Raw genomic sequence first — 11435 nt, forward strand, 5'->3', positions numbered from 1 at the left:
GTACATGGAAAGTATTACAGGGTTTAAAAATGGAAATAGTATTTGTCAAGATTGTATCCTTGTTCCATACTCATTCAATATGTATGCTAATAAAATCGCCCAAGAAGCTAGACTATATGAAGAAGGATGTGGCATCAGGATTGGAGGAAGGCCCATCAGCAACCTGCCTTATGCAGATTACCTCCATGGTAGCTGCACTTAAGAAATCAAAAGATATCAACAAACGAATGGCTAGAGAAGCTGTGGTATATTCGCACAATGGAATACTATGCTGCATTAAAAAACAAGGAACTCATGCAATATTATTCAAAATGGTTGACTCTGGAGAACATTATGCTGAGTGAAATATCCCAGTCACAAAAGGACAAATATTACATGGTGCCACTGTTGTAGAATGGGACTGTCCTTGGGGTTAGGGAGACACTGAGTAAGATGGGTTCAATAATGTATACTGCACTGAAGCAGAGGAGGGAGAGAACCGTCTAAAAGAGAGATGTAACTGGGTATTTCTGCCATCACAGGAGACTAGAGCGAGGGCTGCATGGTGGAGTGGACCTGGGGGAGGGTTTGTAAAACAATGAAAGAATCTTTTCTTTTACTTTTCCATAATTTTTGGACTCATGTACTTATAACTTGTTAGTCAAATTTGTGTCTTCTAGGTTGCAACACCCCCATGATACATCTTCAAGGATATGTACATGTACAGCCAAGCACAATCAATAAGAGTGCATCTGAATTCCAAAATCAATCTCCATAATAGTCTATGTGTTTCCTACTGCCAAAGGGGCCCTTTAGAGTAGTGAGAGAAGATCTTCACCCTGAAACCCACAGCGTCCCTTTTCAGCAGGAAGTAGCTAAGAGAATACGCCGTCCCCTTTTCCTTATGACTCAGGGTGAAGTCTCTCTCAGGGAGGAGTGATAGGGAATGGCAAAGGATACACTGACAAAGAAGATTAATCAGAACTGGCTTTGACAAGCACTGTGGCATTTGGACAAGAACAAACTGGGAGGAGGGTAGAGAGAATAGTGCAGCAATGAATGAGTGGAAGCCCAAAATCTCTGTAAATGTTTATGAAAATTAATAAAATATAATTATAGAAAAAATAAATAAATAAATAAACAAAAAAAAAGAAATCAAAAGATATGTTGCAGTAGCAAAATCTAGTATCAAGGACCACTGAAAGTGTTTAAGAGCAAGGATGACTGTTTAAAGACTAAGATGTGCCTGACCCAACCTATGGTATTTTCATTTGCATTGTATATATATGAAAGCTGGACAATGAATAAGGAAGACTAATAAAAAATTGTATGCTTTTGAATTGTAATATTGGCAGAGTACTAAATATCCAATGAACCGCCAAAAGAAACAAATTTGTTTTGGAGAAAGTGCAAGCAGGGTGCTTCATACTTGCAAAGATGGTGAAACTTCATCTCACAGCCTGTGAATATATTATGAAAAGGCAACAGTCTATGGAAAAATGCATCATGCTAGGGAAAATAGAAAGTCAGGAAGGGGAGAGGAAGACCCCCAAGAAGACATATCTACCCAGTGACTGGAACAATGGGCTTTGCATGGTGCAGACTGGGAAGGTGGTCCAGGACAGGCCTGGTTTTGATCATGGGATCACTATGAGTCAGTATCTACTCAATTATACCCAATAACAACATTATTATTATCCCTCCTTTGAGATGAGACAGCAGCTGTTCTCAATGAACTCGAGCTTCAGGGAGGAACATGTCATGAGCAGTGTGGTTTGATTTTTTTCTTGTCTGAAATGTTTGTAAAAGGTTTGTCCTGGAGAAGGTGAAGCCGGAATGCTCCTTGGAGTCAAGGATTCTGAAGCTTCGTCTGACATACTTTGGGCATGTTGCAAGGAGGGACTGGTCTTTGGAGAGGGACATCATGTCTGGGAGAGTGGAGGGGCGGTGCAGGAGAGGAAGACCTGCGAAGAGATGGATCGATTCTGTGACTGAGGTGGTGGGAATGAGTGTGTTTGAGATGGCGAGGTTGGAACAGAATAGAACGGCGTTTAGGGCTCTTGTACAGAAGGTCGCTATGAGTCGCAAGCGACTTGATGGCACATAACAACAACAACAAAATGTTAAGAGGATGTAGAGAGCTTTGACAACAACAAGAGACAATCACAAAGAGACTATTATTGATGTCAAGACTTTTTTCACCAATTTCTTTTATCAATTAATGAGTAAGTAATGAGCTCCCCTGTCACTAGAAGCATTCAGGAAGGTCCTAAATAGAGTATACACCCATCTGTAATGTGAAGAACAGGGTTTGCAAATGAGTGGGCCATGAGCTTGGCTTCACCTTGCAAACTTATTTTTCTTTTTTGCCTGCAGTGTTGGTTTTGGGTGTGTGTGCTTTTTTAAATTTTAGTGAGTCACCAATAGATTAGAACATTTTCACTTAACAATCTGGATATTTGACTTTTTTTCCATTCCAGAATTGGAAGACCTGGCAATGCTGAGCCTACAGTTCTGTGGCAACAGCAGAGCTGAGCTGTGGTGGTTTCTTCCTGTAATTCTCGTTTCACATGTAGATCTATTGCAAGGGCTCCTGGTCTTATTGATATTACTCAGCTGGATCCAGTGTATTCTTGCAACAGCTGTTGCAGAAAATGTGAAATGTGCCTGGGAGTCTGGCTCAGATGAGCTCACTTCCAGGATAATCCAAAAGCAACTCCTCCTTAGTTCTGGGGGTCTGTAATTGTGTTCTGGGACATAGATTGTACCCTTGGTATTAACAAAAGCCAAAAGAGATCCACTTCCACAAAGTCGATTCCCATACACAGTGACCCCATAGAACAGAAATGAACTGCCCCATAGGTTTCCAACATTATAAATCTTTATGAAAGCAAGTAAAAAAATAAAAACGAGGGGTGTGTGTGTGTGTGTGTGTGTGTGTGTGTGTGTGTGTGTATGAAATCAAAAGACATGTTTCATTGAGCAAGCCTGCCTGCCAAGGACCTGTTCAAGGTGTTAAAGAGCAAGGATGTCACTTGACAGACTAAGGTGTGCCTGGCCCAAGTCATAGTATTTCCACTTGCCTCATAGGCATGTGAAAATTAGACAATGAATAAAGAAGACAAAAGACTGCCACATCTTTCTCCTGCAGAATTTACTGGTGAGTTTGAACTACTGACTTTTTAGTTAGAAACCAAGCACTCAACCACTGTCCCATCCTTAGTGCTAGTACTGTGCCATTCAATTCAGCAGACCCTGCACACGCATTCTCTTTTAAATTCTGTGTTTTACACTGTTGTTGTTAGGTGTTGTTGACTCATCTTCAATCGTAGATATCCTCTGGACAACAAAACCAAACCCTTCCCTACCCTGTGCCATCCTCTCAATCTGTTGTGCATAAGCCCACTGGTCTAGTCACTGTGTCAGAGCATCTCATTGAGGACCTTCCTCTCTTTTACTGGCCTGCTACTTTATCCAGCAGGGTGTCTTTTTCCAAAGACTGGTCCCTCCTGATAACATGGTCAAAGTCTTTGAAATGAAGTCTCATTATACTCGCATCTGAGGAGCATTCTGGCTACACTTCCTCCAGGTCAAATATGTTTATTTATTTGGCAGTCCATGATGTAGTCCGTATTCTTCACAAGTGAAGACCATCAGTCATCCTTTTGTCTTCTTTATTCATTGTCTAATTTTCACATGCCTATGAGGCAACTGGAAATACTATGACTTGAGCCAGGCACACCTTAGTCTGTCAAGTGACATCTTTGCTCTTTATCACCTTGAACAGGTCCTTGGCAGGCAGGCTTGCTCAGTACAACATGTCTTTTGATTTCTTTTTCATCTATATTTTTTGTCTTGATTTTTTTGACTGTTGCTTCCTTCAGTGTTGATTTTGGATCCAAGTATAATGAAACCCTTGAAAATGTTAATCTTTTCCGTTTACCATGATGTTGCTTACTGGTCCCATTGTCAGGACTTGTGTTTTCTTGCTGTGAAGTGTAATTGATAATGAAGGCCATAATCTTTGATCTTCTTCACTTTCAGCAAACAAGGGTGCATTTCATCACAGGTTGTTTCTGAATCATTCTTTAACCCTGATTCCATATGCATCTTCATATATCCCAGCTTCTCAGATTATTTTCTCAGCTTACAGATTGAATAGGGATGGAGAAAGGATATAAACCAGACATACATCTTTGCTGATATTCAATCACGCAGTGTGTCTGTCTTGGTTCTATTCTAACAGTCCATGCACAGCTTCCACATTAGCACAATTATGTTTTCTGGTATCGCCATTCTTCTCAATGTTATCCATCACTTGTTTTGATGTACACAATTGAATACTTTTGCATAATCAGTAAAACACAGGTGAACACCTTTCTGATATCTTCTGCTTTAATCCAAGATGCATCTGAGAGCAACAATAATACCCTTCTTTCCACCTCCTCTTCAGAATCAGCTTGAATTTATCACTGTTCTCTGTTGATGTACTAACCATTGGCTAGTACAATGTTCTGGCCATTTTTAATAGATAGAAGGAGAATGGGTGCCTTTGAACTGTGATGATGGAGAAAGCTATTGAATACACTATAGAGTGCTAGGAGAACAAGCAGGTTCGTCCTAGAGAGGGTGAGACCAGACTGCTCCTTGGAGGCAAGGATTCTGAAGCTTTGTCTGACTTACTTTGAACATGTTACAAGGAGGGACCAGTCCTTGGAGAGGAATGTCATGCTTGGGAGGGTGGAGGCACAGCTCAGGAGAGGAAGACTCTTGATGAGATGGATTGATTCAGTGACTGGGGTAATTGGGGTGGGTGTGTCAGAGACAATGAGATTAGCACATGATGTTGTTGTTGTTGTTGTTATGTGCCATCGAGTCACTTGTGACTCTTAGCAACCCTACGATCGGCTGAACAACAGCCCTAAACTCTTCTCTGTCCTGTGCCAATCGCACTGTCTCTGACACTCCCATCCCAATTATCCCAGTCACTAAATCAATCCACCTCATAGAGGGCCTTCCCCTCCTGCGCCGTCCCTCCACCCTCCCAAGCATGATGTCCTTCTCCAAGGACGGTCTCTCCTCACAATATGTCCAAAGTATGTTAGACGGAGCCTCAGAATCCTTGCCTCCAAGGAGCCACCCGGTTTAACCCTTTCCAGGACAAATCGGTTTGTTTTCCTAGCAGTCCATGGTATTCTCAATACTCTTCTCCAGCACCACAGCTCAAAGGCATCAATTCTCCTTCTATCCTCCTTGGTCATTGTCCAACTCTCTGATGCATAACAAGTGATTGTGAAGACCATGGCCTGTATCAAATGCACCTTAGTCTCCAGAGAGACACCATTGTTCTTCAGTACTTTGGAGAGGTCCCTAACAGCAGACTTTCCCATGGCAATGCGCCTTTTAATTTCCTGGCTGCTGGTGCCAAGACTGTTGACTATGGAGCCAAGCAAACTAAAGCCTGTGTACAATCTCAATCTCTTCACCATCCATCCTGATGTTGCCAATTGGTCCAGTGGTGAGAATCTTTGTCTTTTTGACATTGAGCCTCAATCCATATTGGAGGCTGCAGTCCTTGACCCTCTGCAGTAGGTGCTTCAGCTCCTCTTTAGTTTCAGCAAGCAGGGTTGTTTCATCTGCATAACACATATTGTTGATAAATTGTCCACCAATTTTGACCCCACATGATAGAGCAGGGTTTAGGACTGTTTTACATAGGGTCGCTAGGAGTTGCAGATGACTTGATGGCACATAACAACAACAAGAAGCCATTTTAATATAATCTTCAGCAAAAGTCTACTTGTGTGAAATATTGATGATATTGTTGGATAATTTTCTCATTATCTTGGATCTTCTTTTTTTTAAATAGCAACAACAAGAAGCCATTTAAAAATAATCTTCTGCAAAAGTCTACTTGTGTGCAATATTAATGATATTGTTGGATAATTTTTTTTCATTCTCTTAGGTCATTCTCTTTAATGGGCACAAATATGGATCTATACCAGTCAATTGTCTAGACAGCTGTCTTCCAAACTTCTTTATTAGATGGTATTCTTCTCTCGTATTCTGTCGATTTCTTAATCTTTATTCTTACCAATGCCTGCACTGCAGTCTGGACTTCTTCCTTCAGTATCATTGGTTCTTGATCACACACTGCTTCCTGAAATGGTTCATTATCAACCAATTCTTTTTGGCGCAGTGACTGTGTATTCTTCCCATCGACTTCAGGGTTTCACACTAGGAACTCCAAAACACAAAGACGAGCTCCAAAGGAAAAAAACCCTGTTGTAAAAAAAAGAAAAGATATATATTAATATATAAATACTTATAGAGAAATATAATCTATTATATATTTTAAATATATAAATCTAAATCTAAATATAAACTTGCCATTTCAGCCAAGTTTGCACATAAAATTCAGTGACATTAATTATGTTCACCAGATTGTGTAACCATCACCATGACCCATTTCCAAATTCATTTCTCACCTTTCATAGCAACACCCCCTGCAGGTCTGCCTCCCAGTCGCCCTTGGTAACCACTAGTACTAATACACTTTATATACCTTTGTCTGTGGATGGATTGCACCATATTTGTCCTTTGGTCAGTGACTTACTGCATTCAGCATAATGTTTCCAGGTTCAACTGTGTCTATCAGGACTTCAAACATTCTATTATATTTTCATTCAAATTAAACCCTCCCAGCTCTTTTTTCTTCTCAAGGCATCCCAAGGCAACCAAGTGCACTTGTGCTTCTGCCATCTTGACAGAGACGTGGGACAGCAGCTCAAGTCTGGAAACTACAGGTGGGAACTAGGTCTTTTGCACTAGACAACAGACATCCTTGAAGATAAAGATTTTGTTCTTATTGGTTTGTCCACACACAAGTAGTTAAAACTCAGTATTTGTTAAAATAGTTTCCATGCAATCATTCATTTACATTTTGTTTTCTATAAAAATATACTTGTTATGTACTGTCAAGTTGGAACTGATTCTGAGCTGATCCTCCAGTGCATTTTCAGAGGCTATAAATCACCTCAGGAAAGGAGGAGATGGCCCAGCTTTCTCCAGAGGAGCAGTTGGTGGATTAGAACCATAAGAGTCTGGGTCAGCAGCACAACTCCTTCCCACTAAGCCATCGGAGCTCCCTAATGCAATTATTGCAGTGTATCACCAAACCCCCATTGAACATTGCCTTTCCTTGTACCCAACCTATTTATTTATTAATCTTTATTTCCTTCTCTTCTCTGTTAACCCTCCCAGATTGAGTCTTTCTGTATGTAAACCTGCCCCCCTTTAAAAAACAAACAAATGAATTGTATATATGTATTGGAGTTGTGTATACTTTGCTCCCCAATAGAGATTCTAAAATAAGTTCCTATTGCTTGTATCCCTGTCTCTGTCTCTTAGATACCACCCCATCTCCACAGGACTTGACCAAAGAAACTAATCTTGATCCATGACTTAAATGATGAAACTTCAGCCTCAGTCAGACCTAAGGAAGGTTCTTCCCAACGTGGTTCTGTTTACAGCCCAGGGAGGATGGCCTTCCTCCCATCCCTGCCTGCTTGTTCCAGTCTGGTCCCGAGCTAGCTACAAACCGGTGCTTGGCTTGTGTGTGAGACCCACAGGAGACTTCTGTCTTGGGGAGGGGGCAGGCATTTCAAAGCCTTCTAACCAGATTTTCTTGGAGACTCTGGAGCCTGGTACCCAATTGTAGATCTCTCGTTCCATCGTGCAGGGGTGTGGGAGTCCAGAACCTCAACCCAAACTCCCTTTTGTTTAAAAATTGAGACATATGCCATTTTCCTGGAGCGGTGGGATACGGACTCTTGGTGCACTGCACTGTGGACATAGAATTAGCTTTAGAAAATGGGGGCTCTGGGAGGGTCCCCGCTCTCTCCTCCTTGGATGAGCCTCCTCTAGGGCTTTTGGAGTTGGTGAGGGGTGTGGCTTAAATTCCCTGGGGTCCTTTGTCCATTGCTTCGTGCCCACACTACAACAGAAGCTGGCATTCACGGCACACAGATGGAACGCAGAAGGCGCCGTGGCGGTCTCTCGCTAATGGGGGGGGGGGGGGGGTGGGCGACTGTGTACGAAAGACGCAAAATTGAGGGTGAGAAACACACGAAGTATCCCTATCATTCTGTACCCCAACCTCACCCAGCAGCCTGGTTTGAGGTTCCTTTCCCTCGGGGATGTTTCAGTGCCTCCCTTGGTGCTGGAAGGAGGCGCTCAGACAAAAGGTTTGGCTGAGTGGGTGGAGATGAGCTCGTGCAGGGTTGGCACAGTAGACAGAGAGCGAAAGCCCTCTATCTTCAGCCCCTGAAGGCAAACACGCGCCCCTCCCTGGCGGCCAGGAGGGTGGGAGGCGGAGCGAGGGGGGTGGCTTTGGGCGGGAGAGCGGGCGGCAGAGGGTTAACCTGGGGCGGGCACTGCGCGTCACAGCACCTTCTCCTCCGTGGTTGGGATGGAGAGCTCGTGTCCCTTGTTATTTTCCCTCATATCTTTGCTTCTTATTGTGTCTGGATTTCTAGATTTGGCTTCCCCCCCTCCCCTTTTCTTGTTAATATTTAAAGCATTCAGAGGGGAAGGAGAAATGATCCCAGGAAAAGGGTGGGTAACCAAAGCCTGTGGGCAATGGGAGAGGCCGTGGAGAGTCCTCTGGTTCAGCTGAAGACCAGGACGGCCGCTCTTACCGGTCCCTCCGCCAAGCCTCACATTCACCTGAGCCCCCACAGACTGGGCGAAGGGGCTGCGTGGCCGCCCAAGTTGATACAGTTCGAACCCACCTACTGCTCTGTAGAATGATGGACAATTTCCTCCCATTCGTTTCCTATAAAAACCCAACACAGGGTCGATTTTGGGTCGCTTGTGACTCGGTGATACATAACAACAACAACACTTCTCTGAAGACAGCTGGTATTAATCGAGATGTCCATCCCATGAGGCTCCTAGAAGGCCACTACCCTGCTGTTTGTCCGTCTGATCCTCTGTTGGGCTGATCCCATATACCCCGCCTTTCTCTGCTGACCCAGTGGGGAAGGGTACGGGGAAGGAGGACCCAACCTATTACAGAGGGAGAGAAGGGGAGACCTGATAGATCACCTAGGAAGATAGAAGATGGAAGGCCTGGGCTTGGAGAAATGAAGCAAAAAGGAGGTATGGCTTACGCAGTGACAGATCAGAGTTTCTTAGACAACATTTCTAAGAGGAGATGTTCAAACTTCTTGTTAGGGGAACACGTTCATCCTGGGACTACAGAGATCAGAATTTTCCACCGCTAGCTGATTAGAGTCAGAGCAGTTGGTCTGAGGCCAAAGGCACTGAGTACTGTGAACAAGATGAGAGGAAGGTGAGATGACTGGAGTGTGACATCACAGAGCCAGAGACGGAAGGGGAGGTGGAGAAGCAGCACCTTAAACCCAGAGTCACAGAAGGGGCCTATGAGAGTAACTAGGAAGACTTAGTCCTCAGAGCAAGAATTATGTTCAAGGATTCCGTATTCCCTCTGCTGTGGGCAGGATGGCACCCATTCGTGGCAGCAGCCCCGTCAGCCTTGAGGAGGAGGAGCTCATGCTATGTCAATGCATGTATCCCCCCCCTGCTGCAATTCTCACCAGTGTCCCTGTGCCCTTGAACCTACTGAGATACTCACAGAAAGAACTGGGGAGGGGGCAGGCTGACTGGTACATAGAATGGGTCTGTATATCACTTGACTTTCGGGGGTCTTTTCTGCAGAGATGTCTTCTGGTGAACATTTATGTGAATATCATCACATTCTTGGCCCACTGAGAGTTCCATCCACATAGTTTGTACTTAAATCTCATTTTCATCAATTCGCCAGTATTGTTGTGCAAAATCTATGATTTTCCAACTGTTAGCTACTTTTCATGGGCTGATAATCCATCCCTGTATCCAGTCACTTCCTTTGTAGGCAAAGTGGACAAATAAATGTACTGCTTGAGATTCTTCCGGTAGAGATTGCCCTTCTCACCATCCACACTATTGCTGATTGGGGTTACTGTGTTGCAACAATCCACTTCCAGCTGGTGTTATTTTGTAAAATAATTTGTAAGCAATCCTTGAATTGTTTCTTTTCTTTTCTCTTCATCACTGGCTAATGAGAAAGCACTCATGAGACTACAGTGTGGGTTGAAGGTGAGGACACATCAACCACATCCGAACTAGGAATGCTACGGCGGTGAGCCACTTGATTCTGTTATAGGACACTTCCACTTTATATCGGTCAATCAACAGGGTGCTATGGATCATACTCAAGCTGAAAGGACTAAACAACAAATTAAAGCCTTGAGTTGAAATACTAATGGATTCATGGGCAAAATCTTGAATGATCAGGAAAAATCAAAGGGAGATGGAAGGAAGACAAAGAATTGGTTGGCACTAGACTATTTCAGAGAGCAGCAAATTATCAAAAACTGAGGGTAAGTATGAAAGGAAGAAGTCCAAGCTGCACTATTATCATTGGCAAAATATAGTAAAAAGGTCAAAGTCATTGCTGTCAAGTCAGAACTGACTCAGGTTTATCCTGGAGAGGGTTAAACCGGGCTGCTCCTTGGAGGTAAGGATTTTGAAGCTTTGTCTGATATATTTTGGACATGTTGTAAGGAAGGGCCAGTCCTTGGAGAAGGATGTCATGCTTGGGAGGGTGGAGGGACAGTGCAGGAAAGGAAGACCCTCTATGAGGTGGATTGGTTCAGTGACTGGAGTCGTGAAGGTCAACAGCATGTAGATACAGTAATTGGGACAATGGGGGTTGGTGTGTTGAAATCAACGAGACTGGCTCAGGACAGGGCAGGCTTCAGAGCTGCTTTATATAGGGTCTCTATGAATTGCACGCATCTCGATGACACATAACAACAACAACAGAACAATTAAAATACACAAATAAAAAACACAAAGTAAATACGAAAGCATGGTCAAGGGACCATATACAAAAACTTGTTCCTCACTTCCAACACTACTTCTTAGTTCTCTGAACCCCCAGAAGTTTCTCTGTGCTGACATATCTTGACTTTTTGTTTCATTACCTCTTCTCTTCTACCATATGTGTGTATTAACAAGGTGTCCAGAGGACCTGCTTCTTGTTGGTCGTTGAGTCCTTCAACAGGATATGTCATCTGATGGGTCAGAATGATGCTCTGTAAGTTGGTATAAAGATTAAGATTCCACCAGGCTAAATGATACAAAAAGAATAGTTATTATCCTTGAAGCCAAATGATGACCATTTCCTGCTGTCTCTGCCAGAAAAAGAAAAGAAAAAAAAGTTCTATCAGAGTTCTTGGTATGAAGAAATGCATAGAGGTTCCAAGAGTCCACAATGTTGTTGTTGTTATGTGCCATCGAGTCACTTGCGACTCACAATGACCCTATGTACAAGAGCCCTAAAGCCGTTCTATCCTGTGCCAACCTTGCCATCTCAAACACATCCATTA

Source organism: Elephantulus edwardii, unplaced genomic scaffold (genome assembly GCF_000299155.1).
Source record: "Elephantulus edwardii isolate Elephantulus edwardi_28Jun2011 unplaced genomic scaffold, EleEdw1.0 scaffold00189, whole genome shotgun sequence".
NCBI classification, from domain to species: Eukaryota; Metazoa; Chordata; class Mammalia; order Macroscelidea; family Macroscelididae; genus Elephantulus; species Elephantulus edwardii.